The 15,353-nt window shown below is 38.1% G+C and overlaps 1 protein-coding gene across 2 annotated transcripts in view; it reads left to right on the top strand.

Annotated features, from left to right (window-relative positions):
- The first annotated feature begins 1,457 nt into the window (after window positions 1-1,457).
- Window positions 1,458-15,353, top strand: part of AGTR1 (angiotensin II receptor type 1) — a 48,480-nt gene continuing 34,584 nt past the window's right edge. The window contains exons 1-2 of one of the 2 annotated variants that reach the window (XM_006088640.3): window positions 1,458-1,688; window positions 11,869-11,953. The gene's annotated coding sequence lies outside the window, so the exon portion shown is untranslated. The remainder of the gene's footprint in view (window positions 1,689-11,868; window positions 11,954-15,353) is intronic. The other variant, XM_006088639.3, reaches the window with a different exon arrangement.

Below are 15,353 nucleotides of genomic sequence, written 5' to 3' on the forward strand. Positions count from 1 at the left end.
ACTGAGCCAAACTGGTTAGGGCTATTACTGTTTTAATAATACTATCTTCCAATCCATGAACATAGACTGTCATTCCATTCATTTAGGTCTAATTTAATATCTTTCAACAATGTTTTCTGGGTTTTAGAATACAAGAATTACACCCTTTTTGTTAAATGTATTGCTAAGTATTTTATTCTTTTGACCTATGGTATATGTAGTTTTTCTTCACCTCATTTTTGGATTGTTCATTGCTGGTGTATAGAAATAGAACTGATTTTGTATACTGATCTTATATCTTAAAGCATTGATGAATTTGTTCATTAGTTATAATAGCTTTTCTACAAACAATATCATGTCATTTGCAAATACTTGTACTTCCTCTCTAATTTGGATGCCTTTTATTTCTTTTTCTTGCCCAATTGCCCTGACTTGAACCTCTAGTACAATGTTGAATAGAAGTGTGCAGGGCTGACATGGTTGCCTTGTTGATCTTAGATGCAGAAACTTTATATTTCACCATGGTGATGTTAGTAAGTTTTTCATAGATAGATTTCACAGTCTGAGGGAGTTTCTTTCTATACCTAGTTTGTTGAGTGTTTTTATCATGACAGAGTGTTGGATTTTGTCAAATATTTGTTCTTATTTATTAAGATGATACTGCAGTTTTTGTTCTCGGTTCTATTGAAACCGTGTATTACATCAATTGATTTTTTGTAAAATAATTTTGCATTCCTACGGTAAAAATCTCACTTGGTCACAGTATATAATCCTTTTTATGTTACTGGATTATCTGCTGTCATTTTATCTATATCCATAAGAAATATTTGCCTGTAGCTTTTTCCTGACATCTAGTTTGGGTATCAGGGTAACACTGGACTGATAGCATGAGTTGGAAATTATACTTCCTCTTTTGTTTTTGGAAAGAGTTTATAAAGAATTTACATTAATTCTTCCATAAATATTGAGTTATATTTTGTTATAAAAACTATAACTTTTTATACTTTTATGTTTTTAAAAAATGAAATTCTGATAGGATGTCCAATAGGAGAAAAAAAATTCACCCTTTAGCTGAAATTTATCTATGAGATGATCTGTGATCCACAACAGTAAAGCCCAAGTTTGAGTGACAGGAAAAAGGACTTCCCTACTTTAGCCTCAAAAGTTTTCCAAGTTTAAAAAAAAAAAAAAAAGGTAGAAGAACATTACTCTTGGCGTGAATGGCTGCTCCTGGACCCCCAGCTCTCTTCCTTTTCTCAATCTCTCCCCAAGCGGGTTCCAGGACAGGTGGGCACAGATCTAAAAGGTGACACTGGGAATGACTGCGGCATCATCCCGCTTCCGTTAGCAGCTGGAGAGGAAGAGGGTTGGCCGAGAGGGTCTCCTGGGGCGGGGCGGAGGAGGAGGGAATGCAAAACAGAGCCTCGCCCCAGGAACCCACTCGCAGCAACGCCCCACCCTATAAACTCTGAGCTGCCTCTTCGCGGACGATTCCAGCTCCTGTCAGCCAGGGCCCCGAGCATTGGAGACAGGGTGCCTGAGCAGGCGCGCGGCTAGCGGTTCCACCCGGTCCGCGGCGGCGATCTGTGCGGAGCAGCCCGACGGACCCGGGAGTAGGGCTCACAGCCCGGACTCCAAGGCGGCGCGCGAATAACCGCACCAGAGCGGCCAGCTCTCGACCCGACGTGCGCGCAGCGGCCCAGGCACCGGTGAGCCGGGCTTGGGGGCGGTGGGCGGAGGTGGTTAGTTTCTTGTTAGTTTCTTGTCAGTTGTCCTAATTATGGGCTGGACTGGGAGGCTCCGAGGACCAAGCAGAGCGAGCACAGTGTCCCGAGCTGGCCACCCTTCCCCAAATCAGGTGAGAGGCGCGTCTGGGTTGGGAGGGTACAATTTGAGCTTGTTTGCTTGCGTACCCTCCAAATGTCATTCCGATTTGACCAAACTCTTTCGAGTACGAGGGAGAAATCTGCAAAAATGGGATGAAACCAAGTAAACTCTCTTCCGGAGGCTTTAGCTAACTCCTGTCTCTTAACCCTGACCTGAATGGAAGCGGTATGACTCCCCCGGGCGTCCATTTATTTTAAAGTTGTGCTACTTCTAGGGCGAAATTGCAGAGATCTCCACACTCCCCTCTGCTTCCCAGGAGATGCCCTTGCCCTGCTCATCTACCTTCCGCCTCCCTGCAAACCCTACCGACGGGTCCTTGGCACAGCACGCCGCCCACCCTGGGGTAAACTCTCCCACCTTCAGATTTCCTCAGGTGCCCTTTGATTCATCAAATTGGGGAAGGAAGAAGCCCGGGCGTCTCCACACCTTAATCCCCATGGCTAGAGGCCAATGCACATTTGTAACTGAGTTGGGCTTTTAGAAGCAGCTCTTGCTGGCTCCTTTCCTCCACTCCACCTGCCTGTTTAGTGCTCCACTCTCCAATTATCTTAACCATCCAGCCTGATCTCTCCACAGTGCCAGCCTGCTGAGGTGTCCAGAAGACCTCAGCAAGTCTTTCCCAAACTGTCTCCTGCTGCCCCTTTGTCTTTGGGCAGCTTTAGAGTCCTGGCTATTAAATCCATCTGCGACATCTTTACCAAATCTCGGTTTGCTGATGGCCTCATAAACATCAAAACCCATTACCACACCCAGAAGCCCTCCCTCTTGGTGAAAGTCTGGGTGCTCTCTTTCCCCTGGGATCACTTTCAGGACTTAGCTACATTTATTTCTAGTGTCATTCCAGAAGGAGAAAGGAACAGTGAGGGAGGCAAAAAATCTGGCACCTTGCTGTTCCATGTTTATAACTTAGCAGAACAACTTGTACCTCCTCCTGAAGGTGCCTCATCCCCAACATGTCTCTCTTGATGGTTATTACCTGAGGGATCTGGGCCCAAGGCATTTGCTCCCCTTAACATAAGCTGTAACCCCTTGCAATCTTCTCTAAAAAAGAAATCACCTGTTCCTCTGGTCTCTGTAGTGTTTCCCTAGCTCTAAAGGCCCTGTGGGTAATCCCTCCTCAGGTGCTCTGGATGCCACTCGCCTTCCTGGCAGAGAGTGCAGGGCAGGGAAGCCCGGGAGCAGGGAAGAGACTCCTACTTAACTAGCTGGGTGATATTTCACAGCTCTGAACCTCAAGTCTCTGCACTTAAGTTTCCCTCCACTAATAAAAGCCTTTGATTCCTTTTGTTTCTTATTTATTGTTTGAAGATACCGATAAGTCTAAAATAATTACCCTTTTAGCCCATATTTGGCATTTTAAAAACTGTCAAAATAACTCACCTGATAAGTTACCTGCTCTGGAAAATCAGTAGGTCTTTCTTTGCTGGCTCTGTGTCCATCCCACAACTTATGGCTGGCAGTTCCTATAACCTGACCTGAGACTCTGGAGTGGCCCCAAGTCACTAGGCCTCAACATTTGCTAAAGGCAAGTGATTACTAGAGTTATGTTTGTTGTCTATTCTGTCTCTCCCTTCTTGTCTGACATCATTGGTCTTTGTGCCCATCATGAGGCCTTGATTTCTGGTTCAACTCTTCTTTGTCCTTGAAATGAATCAGCTGCTCCATCATCCAACACAGATGAAAACTGTTTTCTTCCATTGGTTCCACTGGTGCCAAATAAGATTCAACTTCTTTGTGAGTTAGAAAGTGTCTTCCAGTCATTGTTGCTTCGGCCGTGCTCCCCATCCTGAGAGCTCTGAGTTTAAATATTTTCTGTACTTTTGAGCCTGGTTCAGTGTTCAAAAAAGGACAGAACTGTGGATTGCTTGGTTTTCTTATTTTGGCTGTTTTTCTAGTTTGAGGTAAGAATTGTATGAGTGTACATGATTTGGGGGTTTTGCTCCTGCATATACTGTTATTCTTACTATGATTAATTATTTGCCCTATGCTCATGGGAAAATAATTAAAGGAAATTTAATTTGCTGCTTACCCAAAGGCCAGATAAAATACCATTTGAAACTCATAGTTTAAATGCATGATGTATGTCCCCTACAGTTTTGTCTGTGTTTTCACAGTGTTCTTTTCAAGCGGCCGCCTGAGAGTTGCTGTATTTTGCTTTCAAATTTGCTTCAGGGAACAATCAAGTCCCATCACACTTGCGTGTTTGGGCTGCCCAGTGCAGGCTCCCGGTCCTTCTTTCCATGCTCATTCGTGTACCTAGCCCTTTTCCTATTCTTCATGACTCGGAATGCCAGAGAGTCTCCCATGTAGGTTAGCAAATTAAGAATTTTATTCAGAAGTTTGAAGTAAATCCAAGAGTTGAGAGGATTAAAAAGCTGTCTTGAAGACACAGTGTGGCAATAAACAAATCAGAGCCAGAGTAACAACATTAGACAAAGTATCCAGGTCAGGTTAGCAATGCTTTTCTCCCTTGTTCACTCTACAAATCAACTTTTAAACCTATCGCCATTGGAAAGTGCTCATTCTTCTTCTTCAGAATAGGCTTCTCTTTCAAAATTGCCTAAAGTCAGCAGATTACATGATTCGTATTTCTTCTCACTAGGTGCTTATTCAAAGTCTAATAAAACTTCCATAAGCAAAAGTAAATTTTATTTCATTTTCAGTCTAAATTTAGTTATTACTTTATATTTTCTATTTTATTCATGATATGAATTTGTCCTACCAAAAATCAACTCTTCGATGGCTTAATATATAAGCCAACTTAAATCAAGGAGTATCTAAAAGGATTTAAGGTAATATTGAACTAATGTGGCAACTGAGTGCCATCATCCTACTAAAGCTCTAAAATATGTTTCAATCACACTAAAAAAAAAAAAATCTAAAGAGCTATTAATTTGCTAGATGTGTCATTAGTTAGTGATTACTTAAGTGGCAAATTTGACGATTGGAAATAGAAAGCAGTATATATTTAGAATAGTCATGGAAATGACAAGTGAATCTTGCTCTTAGCTCTGGTTGTATTCACATTAAAGTTTTGCTATTTGATTTTTATTCTCTTCGCAGTAGATGTCCATAGGGGAAAAATTCCCTTGTGTATGAAAACCAAATTGTCTTTCAAAATATTTCACTAACAGAGAATTCACTATATACTATAAACACTGTAGGACTGTTTATTTTACATTATTCTTATAACTCAATTTAGAAGCTTTTTTTTCTTTTGTTTGGTTTCTAAAATAGGTGTATCATCTAAATATCTTAAGCAGAAATAAATGTCTAGAATCAGCCAATTCTTGTACCCAAGAATACTTTAAATTGTATTGCTAGTCTCATGTTTAATTTTCTAACATTTACAAGTTTGGAAAATGGGTAAGAAATGCATATGCTTTGTTCTTTATAATCTCATTTGCCTTCATATTTCAGGACCCAATTCTAGATGTCTGTAAAATTTTAAATCATAGAATTAATAATCATTTAGTTTGTGTCAATTCTTATGTGATTTCTAATTCATTTTACACATATACTAGAGGCCTGCTGCACGAAAAGATTCGTGCAATAGGCCTTCCCTTCCCCTGGCTGCTGGCACCGGTTTTCCTCCGGCACCCAGGAACCAGGCCTTCCCTCTGGCCAGAGCCGCTTTCAGTCTTCACTCCGCCGCTTCGCGCCTACGTATGCAAATTAACCGCCATCTTTGTTGGAGGTTAATTTGCATATCTCACTGATTAGCCAATGGGAGGCGTAGCAAAGGTACAGTCAATTACCATGTTTGTCTATTATTAGATAGGATACGTTGCTTTGTTCCTTCATCAGATGATGTGAAAATCTTATTTAGATCAGTGTATTTAGTACTTTGAATGGTTAACTTCAGAGTAAAAGTATTTGAGAATTACATATATGGTATACACTCTTAAAGGGAGTTTATGATTGCTAATTCGCTCTTTAAGCTTTCTTTATATATTTCCCATTACATATTAATCAAAGTCCTCTTATCTACCTTGGAAAATGAAGAATTTCATCTATGAAATGTATCAACTATAGTATCAACAATTGAAGATACTTACAGAGGGAATACTGTGAATCTAGTGATATTAAGCCCTAAAGACACACCAAAGTAGAAAAATGATCTTTGTCCTAGAAAAATGTTATTCAAGCTAAGTACATATTTAGATACGGGTTTCTTTAATCATCTCAGTACCACTGGGGTAGGAAGCCATTTAAAAACAACTCTCCTCCTGTCCACCTATCAGACCAGGTGGAATGTTTAATGTGGTCACATAGTTTGATTCTGTCACTTCCAAGATAACCACAACAGCCTTCCCCTCCCATGGGATTATGACTCATTTGACAGTATGGACCACATGTCATATGTTGACCAAATATCCTTGTATTCTATTACTAAGTGCTCCACAATCACTTGCTTACTCTTTGTTGTTTCTTTATTTTCTGCTAAAGCTACAGAAAATGTTAAACACTTTTTTTTAGATCCCTGTATTTTAGAAGAGAAATGTTAGAAACCATTTTTCTAATCTAATTTAAGTACATTATCCTGCTAATGACTTAAAATTGATGATTCTTACTAATTTGGGAATCAATATTAATTCCATTTTTTAGTCTTAAGCTGCAATGGCAAGGAGCAAGTAGAGGAAAGAATAAGAAAAAGAGAAATGAAGAAGAATAAAACATTGATATAGTTCTAAAAGTGTTAGGGAACAAGTAAAGCAAATATATTACAATCACTTGGGGAGCATTTTAACTTGAATACTTGTCTGCATTTCCTTTCTGCCACTTCCCCCTCTTCCTCTTTGAGAACCACTGAATCACAGTTTAGGGAGCAACCATCCATAATTGCCTCAGGTGTCAAGGTCCTCAGACCAGCATCATGGACATCACCTAGGGGCTTGTTAAAGATACAGAATCTCAGACCCCACCTGGACCCATTGAATAAAAATCTGCATTTTAACAAGATCCCCGAGTAATTCAAATGCACATTAAGTAAGAGAAGCACAACAACAACCTATGACTTGTTCACCTAGAGCAGCGGTTCTCAACCTGTGGGTCGTGACCCCTTTGGGGGTCGAACAACCCTTTTACAGGGGTAGCCTAAGACCATCGGAAAACACATATATAATTACATATTGTTTTTGTGATTAATCACTATGCTTTAATTATGTTCAATTTGTAACAATGAAAATACATTCTGCATATCAGATATTTACATTACAATTCATAACAGTAGCAAAATTACTACTTCAGTTATGAAGTAGCAATGAAATAATTTTATGGTTGGGGGTCACCACAACATGAGAAACTGTACTAAAGGGTCGCGGCATTAGGAAGGTTGAGAACCACTGACCTAGAGGTTATTTTCTTGGTTTTTAAATAAACATTTTAAAGAAAGCCATTAGCACGTATAATGTGCCAAACACAGTGTTCAGTCTTTTTTAAATATTTTTTATTTAATCCTCACAACATCTCTATGAAATATCCACTGCTTTATCCTCACTTTGTACATTAGCATTCTGAGTAATAAGAAGATAAGTAGCTCACCCAAATGCAGTAACTGGTAGATTCAATATTTAAACACAGGGATTCTGATTGCTGTGCTCTTAGGTGCCACCCCCACTGTATATTCTACACTCGGCTGCCTGCTTTTTAAGCCAACTAATTATTTGAGAATTTATTTAAAGTTATGATGTGAAATCAGGTTCTGTTTCCATCGTGGGAAAAAGAAGATCTATTTCATTTTAGTTGTAACATTTGTCTGTCATCTTACATTTAAGTACAATAATGAAGTCTAGAAATTCCTTCTTTAGTTGGGAAATAAATACTAAAACTATGGCAGCCCATTTTAAACTTAAGGTTTGTTATCTCTATTTTTTCTCATAACTTAAGTTTGCTGTTTTTACCTTTTGGTGTTTTGATGGTATGAAAAAAAGTTCTCTCTTGAATTGAACATGTCATTCCTTACATACATAAACTGTTCATTCCAATCAAATTACATATCATTCTTTCAGCTTTTAATGTAAACACTTATATACAAGCAATTGTTTACAAAACTGTAGTTGAATATAGTTCCTAACCAGTCAGTCTACAAGCTAGTGCTAACTTATTTTAAGGCAGTGACTCCACAAATGCTTCCGCCTCTGAATGCTTTCTCCCAGGCATGTCAATTCTCTGACAGCTGTCAGTAGATCTGGCCCGATGTCTGTTGTTTTGACAGGTAATCATTGATGTTGCTCAAAAGACTGAGGTGAGTCTGGGTTCCTTGTGATCATAGTTGAGAGGAGGGATATGTCATCAGGACTGAGCAGACACAATTTTCTCAGTCATGAAGGGACATATCCTTGGGAAACAGAATTTCACTAGCTGCTTGGATCTGGAACTTTAGATGTACAGGCAGCACTAATGGTAAATCATCTAACTTGTAAGTTACTGGTTAAGTCAAAATCCAGGGGAAGTAGTGTCCAGGAGACAGCCTGCACATAGCAGGCAGTTCTCTTAGTGCTGACAAATTACACAGTGCAGTGATCCTCTTATGACCCTTTAGAGTCCTGCTCATCTCACTAAGCCCAAATATTTGTGACTGTGGCTGAATATAATATACACCAGTTTTTTTCTAAATAAATGGGAAAAATATCATTATCATTTCTTCCAATAAACTTCATACATTTATAAGTTTATTATCACATATACTGTCTTCACATTTAAACCCAAATTATTCTTGCTATCCAATTCAATTGCGTTGTACAAACTTCTAAATCTACGTGGTTTGCCCCTAGAACAAGAATATTCCATTACCTCAGCTTTAATAATCTAACTCTTTCCAATCAAATGATGTCACTTCACATTAAAGATGTTATACTATGATGTCTCTCGGCCCTTAACTTTCACACAATTAATTGCTGCCACCTTATCAGGAATGAAAATGAATCTGATATGATTGCTATGTAGTGATTTCCTGAATGTGTTCTGGCCTCTGATCTACTAAGTCAGGGGTCCTCAAACTACGGCCCGCGGGCCACATGCAAATACAAATATTGTATTTGTTCCCGTTTTGTTTTTTTACTTCAAAATAAGATATGTGCAGTGTACATAGGAATTTGTTCATAGTTTTTTTTTTAAACTATAGTCCGGCCCACCAACGGTCTGAGGGACAGTGAACTGGTCCCCTGTTTAAAAAGTTTGAGGACCCCTGTACTAAGTTAACAGAAGATATTTCTGAGAGAAACACAAATCTATTTATATTTTTTAAAATTCCCATTAGGTTAAGCCATATGATGGAACATTATACTGTATAGCCATAATATATTTATATAAATATATATTTAATATATAATATATTTTAAAATATTTAATAGCAAAGAAAGGTAATCATAAGTGGATAAAGCCGTGTATAAAAACAAATCCTGAATGTGATCCAGTGTGCATATGTATTTGGTAGATTCTAGTCAAGGTTCCATAAGGTCTTACTTAGGTCTTTGGTGTTCTAATGAAAACAATATAGGTATATTGGCACTGATTTGTGAGTAAAATTGCCATAATTTTTAAATGCCTACATATTTGTAGAACAAAAAACAAAGACTAGGAAACATATATAACAAATCTTAAAAGCTCGTGAGGGTTATTAAGATCAAAGCTACTAAGATCAAAGGTGACTTTTTTCTTTCCTTTTATTTTTATGTGCTTTCAAAATTTCCAATAATAAACCTCTATTACTTTTATATTTCTTACTTTCTGTTTGTCTTAGAATTTCTATTACTTTCCTTCTAACCCACTCTAGATTTTAGATCTTAGACAACCACTACGAACTCTCTGAAGAATAACAAATCTGACCCATCTGTAATTTTGCCCCCTAACGTACGCTAGAACTTCACAAGATTCCACAGAATTCACACCGGAGTGATATTTTATAGGAGAAGTCATCTTATGGGAAATTTCTTTTGCTATCAAAAAAACCACCAAGAAATAGGGATAAAAATAGATCCTTCTAATGCCAAAATTCTTCTGTACAACGCTTTAGTAACGTTGATGTGTGTTGTTTTAAAAAAGTAACCTAATCATAATCTTTCTTATTAACTCTTCAGCTTAAAAAAAATTCTTATATAAAAATATCAAAATCCATAATGAAAAGCATTGGTAAATGCTTTTTTGGCTACCTAAAAATATATTGTAATGGCTGTGTAGTAAAAAAATACCATAAACAAAATAAAAAGATAAACAAGAACTTGGGAAAGCAATTTGCCACACACTGCATGTAAAATGCCAGTTTTCTTAATATAACATAAGCTCTTTAAAATAAGAAACAATGAATAACCAACTTGAAAAATGAGCAAAAGCCATGACTGGCAAACTTGTAGAAGAATAACTATCTAAACCAAGAAAGCAAAAAGAATCACAGCCTCTTTTGTAACTAAAGAAATGCAAATCAAAGAAAATACATTCTTTTTACTTATCCAACAGAGAAAAAAATTTAAGATTTCTTAAAGACCAGATTTTTGGTATCATAAATTGGTATAATTTTTGTAGAAGACATTTTGTAAATATCTTTTAAAAACTTAGAGAATACAAACAATTTTCTTCAATAATTATGTTTTAAACTTATGTTACTGATATATTCCAATAAATATAAAAATGCATATGTATAAATATCATTATTGAGGCAATTTTTTAAGCAGCCAAAAAGGGAAACTGAAAAGAAAAAAATCAAACAAACCTTAAGTCCATTAATAGTGGATTGGTTAATAAATAAGTTATGTTATCAGTGCAATGAATATAATACAGTACAGTCCTCAAAATGAAGGAGGCAGCCCTGGCTTGTTTGCTTAGTGGTTAGAGCATCAGTCCAAGGACTGAAGGGTCATAGGTTCGATTCCCTGTCAAGCGCATGTACCTCAGTTGTAGTTTCGATCCCTGGCCCTGGTCAGGGTGAGTGTGGGAGGCAACCATTCGATGTATCTCTCTCACATCAGTGTTTCTCTTGCTCTCCCCCATCCCTTCTCCCTCACTTCCACTCTCTCTCTAAAGATCAATGGAAAAAAATATCCTCAGGTGAGGAATAAAAAAAAAAAACCTGAATGAGGCAGATTTACATACACTGATGTTGAAAGTTCTTCTAGCCATATTGTTAAGTTAAAAATAATAAAGCAAAGAGTAGGATAGTAAAATGTTAGTATGATGTGTAGAGTTTAAAAAAAATGTGGATATACACATTTATATGCATGTAAATATATTTTCTAAAAGTTCTAAAAGGATACATAAGAAACTATTAGTAGGAAGTAGCTCTGGGAAGTGGATCCAGAGAGACAATTGGAGAGGGCTAGGAGACATGTACTTTTAAAGTATACTCATCTGTAACTTTACATTTATCTCACATGCATATATTCTATGAACTACAAAAACAAAGATCTTTTAAAATATTTTTTAAGTTATGGTTCAATAACACTTTAAGCTTTGTATTAAAAATAAGTATTTATCAAAGTTTAACTAGATTCACAAGTAAAAATCTAATCTATTATATTTTTTTAAATAGCTATTTTTGTTTTGTGGAATTATGATCATTCATTTCTTATTTTTATTTTAATCTATTTTCTTACATTTCAATAATGCATGTGCATTATTTGTATAAAACATTGAACTAATTTAAGTGCCACCATCCAGTGATAACCACACTTATATTTGGTGGTATATTTCTTATATTTAGTAGTTATGTCTACAGAAATGTCTTAGAATAAAACTGCACTATTTAACATGAAAATAGCCTACTTCTTATTCTCTAGTGTGTGTCTACTAGGGCTGGGGCGGATGTGGAGCAGAAGCAGAGGATGAGATCCCACGACAGGGTAGCCATTCAGTGCAGCCTGATTCTGTATAAGAAGATGTCCTCAGAGGGGACCAGATGACTTTATTCCCTCCAAAACCACTCATAAAATGTAGTGTTAATGCTTGCTCTGTAAATTACAAAATAAATCTGATGGTATTTAGTGAATCTCACTAATTTTTTTCCAGATCTGGTATATCATAAATTGCTCTAAAATGGCTGGGCCTTTATCTGAGTAAGTCACTGAAGCCATCACAGAAGCTCTGCGTCCAGGTAAATACCTTCCACTTGTAGCACTGTATCTGCTAGGAGTTTTCTGTAACACATCAACAGTAGAGGTAGCACAAGAAGCCACACAAATCCCTGTCCAGTGACAGAAACAGAAGAAGAAAGAAATTCCAGTCTTACCTATTCCTTCCAGTAGACAGCTTAAGAACACGTATATACTCAGAGGAGTTTAAGTGCAAATGGTGTCAGAGTTACCAGGATATCCAGGTATAAACTGATGTTAAACCATGTGAAAGATCTGCAGTCCTTTGTGCCAGGGACTGCCCGCCGAGTGGGTGATGGCTCTCCATGCAGCACAGCTCTGGGCTTTGGAAGAACCAGGAGAATGCTGTGCGCTCTTACTGCTGCAAGATGGGAGAATTGTCATTGGAGATGCCCCAGCATTGACTTCCAGAAGCACATAAACCTTAAAATTTGATCTGTTCACCTTCTGAAAAGCCACATGCCTCAGTCTCATTCTTACAAAGTCTCCCTTACTCCATTAAGAAATAGGGAAAATGGCACTATGAGGTTGGAGATAGAGGCTCCCTTTAATGCCCAGGCTGGCTAAGGCCCTGGTAGGCAGGAGTCCCTAGAGCAGCTGTGGGCAAACTACGGCCCGCGGGCCGGATCCGGCCCGTTTGAAATGAATAAAACTAAAAAAAAAAAAGACCGTACCCTTTTATGTAATGATGTTTACTTTGAATTTATATTAGTTCACACAAACACTCCATCCATGCTTTTGTTCCGGCCCTCCGGTCCAGTTTAAGAACCCATTGTGGCCCTCGAGTCAAAAAGTTTGCCCACCCCTGCCCTAGAGTAACAGGGCATCACACTCAGAACCTTTGTTGGCCCAACTCCTGTCAAATGGGTTTCATACAAATAAAACTCCTGAATTTACCCAGCTTGCAATATTTATTTTCCTGATAAAAACTCAGCTCAAAGAACAAGCCCTCAGCTTTCCAAATAACAGGGGCGACACTCACTAATCCCTCTAGGGCGAATGAAAAGAGTAGTTTCCCCCTTCTGATTATGTGTGATTGAACCTAATCAAAGTAGAAGGTAGCTAGGATGGGTGGTGGGAAGGTTGACAAACTTCCCTGGACTCTATTATTTGCTGGATTGGCAAGTAGGAAATGCTTGCTGAAGGGCACTCCATGGTGGTGTTAGGAAACTATTTAGGACTGCTTTAATCTTGGAGATAAAAATAGCAACATTCCACAGAGTTCTGTTGCTGGAAATCTTTAGCGCAGAGATTTATAGCTATTAGATTTGCGGAGTGGTTGAGCCTAGGAAGCTACACTGCATATTTTCAGCAAAAATCCAGCTCTGGAGAAAGTGTTTAAAATATATGTCCTAGTTAGGAAGACACTAAGACAGGAAGCTTTATTTTACCTCCTAAGAGTACTTAATAGAAGGAGCTCTTGGTCCCTAACAGCCCATCTGCCTTGCCACGGAAGAAGCAGGACAGTGATGCCTGGAAAGGAGGCTGGGACCAGCCGCCCTTTTGCATGTTGGAAGCCCTCAGTCTCTAACATTCACAATTACATTTTGCTTACAAGTAGCAAAACATTGAAGAAAACATTATGTAAAATGTAAAGCTTTTTCAAATTTTTAAGTTTGAGACGAATAAGCAAAACATGCTTAATTCTAGGTTATATTTTGTTAGTTAAAAAATCGATGCTGCCCCCATGTGGGTCGCTCAGTGGTTGAGCATCAACCTATGAACCAGGAAGTCATGGTTCGATTCCTGGTCAGGGCACATGCCTGGGTTGTGAGCTTGATCCCCAGTAGGGGGGATGGGGGAAGTAGGCAATCAATGGTTCTCTCTCATCACTGATGTTTCTATTTCTCTCTTCCTCTACCTTCCTCTCTGAAATCAATAAAAATATTTTTTTAAATCGATGCTATACCAATTCTGCTACTAACTATAGCAATTTTACCTTCGGTTTCCTGTGAGATGATCTCCAAGGCCCCATCCCAGCCCATGGGCATTATATTGAAATACAAAAGGTATTTTCAGAAGGACCTTCTGAACTTTGTAATGTCCCTTTAACCAACTGACAACCACAGAACTCTGATCTCTTATTGATTTAAACCAGTAATGTGTAAACAGTATTTTAAACCTTGTTTTATAGGACCAAAAGAATTTTGGTTGAAATCTACTTATGAAAATGGGGGAAACCTGATTAGGATAGTTAAAAGAATAAAGACCATATTCAGTGGCTTAACACCTATAGACCTGCACTGTTCAATATGGTTGCTATTTGCCACTATGGCTATTTTAATTTAAATATGAATTATTTATAATAAATTAAATTGAAACTTCAGTTCTGCAGTTGTATTAGCCACATTTCAAGTGCTCAGTAGACACATGTAGTCAGTGGCTGCACACTGGACAGCACAGATAGCATCTCTTTCATCATAGAGAGCCCTATTGGACAGTACTGTATATACAAATTTATTAGGAAAGCAGCAGACTTCTATTGGTAAAAAGGCTGTATGCTTTCTTAAACTTATTTGGAAATTTAAAATCATTTTTAAATTCCAATTTTCTGAGTAGTGGGTTATCTGGTATTGGGTTCTCATAGGCACCCTTTTCTTTTTCCTGTTTATTTGCATATTAAAATACAGGAAATTAAGTCTTTCATGAAATGACACCTAAGTATCTTCAATATCAAATTTTCTCACAATCCAGTCAGTAGCAATAGAACTGATGTGTATAGATGTACCAAGGCAGCGTGTTCAAAACACTGTCACCTGTACAGAATCTGCTCAGCTTTGAACACCCTCCAAGAGTCCAAACTTCTTATACATTTGGCAAATGGAGCAACATTTTGAAAATATAGTCTAGATTCCTTAGCTCCTTAGACCAGCTCTAAAAATAGCTGATAAGTTTCACAATTGCTATTCAAAAATTATTTTTGAGAAGTTCTTAAAGCTGTTTTTTGTGGTTTTTTTTTTACATCAGGCTTATCAAAATAAGTCACCCTCAGTAATCAAAAACTGTTCCATATGCTCGAACTGTTTTTAAAAACATACAGCAATATGGCCCTGGCTGGGTAACTCAGGTGATTAGAGCATAGTCCCAATACACTAAGGCTGTGGGTTCGATCCCAGTCAGTGCACATACAAGAAGCAATCAATAAATGCATAAAGAAGTGGAACAACAAAGCAATGTTTTGCCCTGGCTGGTTTGGCTCAGTGACTAGAGCGTCAGCCTGCAGACTGAAGGGTCCCAGGTTCGATTCTGGTCAAGGGTGCATGCCCAGGTTGCAGGCTCCGTCCCCAGTAGGAGGCATGCAGAAGGCAGCCGATCAATGATTATCTCTCATCATTGATGTTTCTATCTCTCTCGGTCTCTCCCTTCCTCTCTGAAATCAATAAAAAATATTCTAAAAAAATA

Source organism: Myotis lucifugus, unplaced genomic scaffold (genome assembly GCF_000147115.1).
Source record: "Myotis lucifugus unplaced genomic scaffold, Myoluc2.0 scaffold_50, whole genome shotgun sequence".
NCBI classification, from domain to species: Eukaryota; Metazoa; Chordata; class Mammalia; order Chiroptera; family Vespertilionidae; genus Myotis; species Myotis lucifugus.